Raw genomic sequence first — 1,588 nt, 5'->3', positions numbered from 1 at the left:
TTATTACCAAGTCTTCAGTATCATTGTTCAAATACGGCTGCACCTCTAGTTCTGATTTGAAGTATTTGTCCTGTGGTCCACATGAAATCTGAGGCTGTTGAGGGTAAGAACCATGTTTATTTGCCTTCTAAGTTTCTCAAATAATAGTGAGTTTTTTATATGGTGGGTTCCCCAAAGTTGACCAAGTCAATTCAGTAAAGCCAAACAGGATGAGGTCATACAGTTTTATTCACAGTTTGCTTTCAGCACTCTGGATAAGAAAATGTACTCCAAAATAAACATGTTGTGGTTCTATTAAGCTGTCTTCAACAATAATTTATGCTATAAAAATACTTTAGAGCAGATAAAAAAAAAACACTGAATTTAAAGGCATATCTAAAATTCAAAGTGGGATTATACACATATTTTGAGAATCCAATATTCAAAGGAACTGGATTTGACATTTTCTTGCATTTATATATTTAAATGAGTTTATCACATAATGGAGGATCTTGCAAATAGCCATTAGAATTAATTTTCCAAAAGTGAATCTGATGTCTGTATCACTCTCAGGAAGAAATCTCCTGCATTCCAATTGGTGACTATGAAGTGACACTGCCATCTAGTGGCCAGTTTTCACTGCAGGTGACTACATTCACTTGAGCACCCACCTTCACATCTCACTGATTATAAACTCCTTTTTTAGAGAAATATCTAGTTTTTAAAGGGAAAATAATTTTAAAAGTTTTTCATTTATGCATTCATTTGAAAGGCATAGAGACTGAGAAACAAACATACACAATACACAGATTCCATTTGTTTGGTTCACTACCCAGATGCTAGTAATAGCTAGGGCTGGGCCAGTTTGGTTTCTGGCTTCAGCCTGGCTGGGCCATGGCTGTTTCAGGCATCTAGTCAGCAAATGGAAACTCCATCATTCTGCTTTTCAAATAAATGAACAATGAATAAAACACTGAGGAAAAAGGGGAACATTTCTCTCTTCATCCCCTCTACTTCCTTCCACCCAATCCTACTCCTGCTTGGATCCGCATAAAAGCTGGCAACTGTAAATACCACGGTGGGACTATCTTTTAAATTTCTCTTTCCAGGGCCATGTTACCAATGCTAGTGGCACAAAAGTGTTATGGATCAATCTATTAACTGATTACATATTCTTTCTTCTAAAGACTAACAAAAATGAAAGGCAATGAACTTTTGTAGTGGCCAAATAAAATTCAGCCGCTTCACTGGAATTTCAGAAAGGCTAACGGCATTACAATCATCATCCTCATAGTGTTTCATTGAATGCATATAGTGTGTTAGGCACTCTTCTAACTGCTCGATGTGCATGTCTCATGGAATCCTCAAAACAATCATACAAAGTAGTTGGAAATCCCATTTTCACAGCAGGAAAACTGAGGCAGAAGAGGAAAAGATAACTATGTATGAATTGCTTAAAGTTGGGATCTAAAAACAAGTATAATCTACCTGTTCTTGGTAGAGACCAAAAAACGATTAATGATTTTTAAAAAAATGCAAAAATCTCTAATAAACTTATCTCGAAAAAATGACTTTAGCAGACTTACCATAGCTCTCTAAATTATTTTTT

Source organism: Lepus europaeus, chromosome 15, assembly GCF_033115175.1.
Source record: "Lepus europaeus isolate LE1 chromosome 15, mLepTim1.pri, whole genome shotgun sequence".
Classification (NCBI taxonomy): domain Eukaryota; kingdom Metazoa; phylum Chordata; class Mammalia; order Lagomorpha; family Leporidae; genus Lepus; species Lepus europaeus.
The sequence above is the reverse complement of the archived record's forward strand: the minus strand, read 5'-3'. Positions refer to the sequence as shown.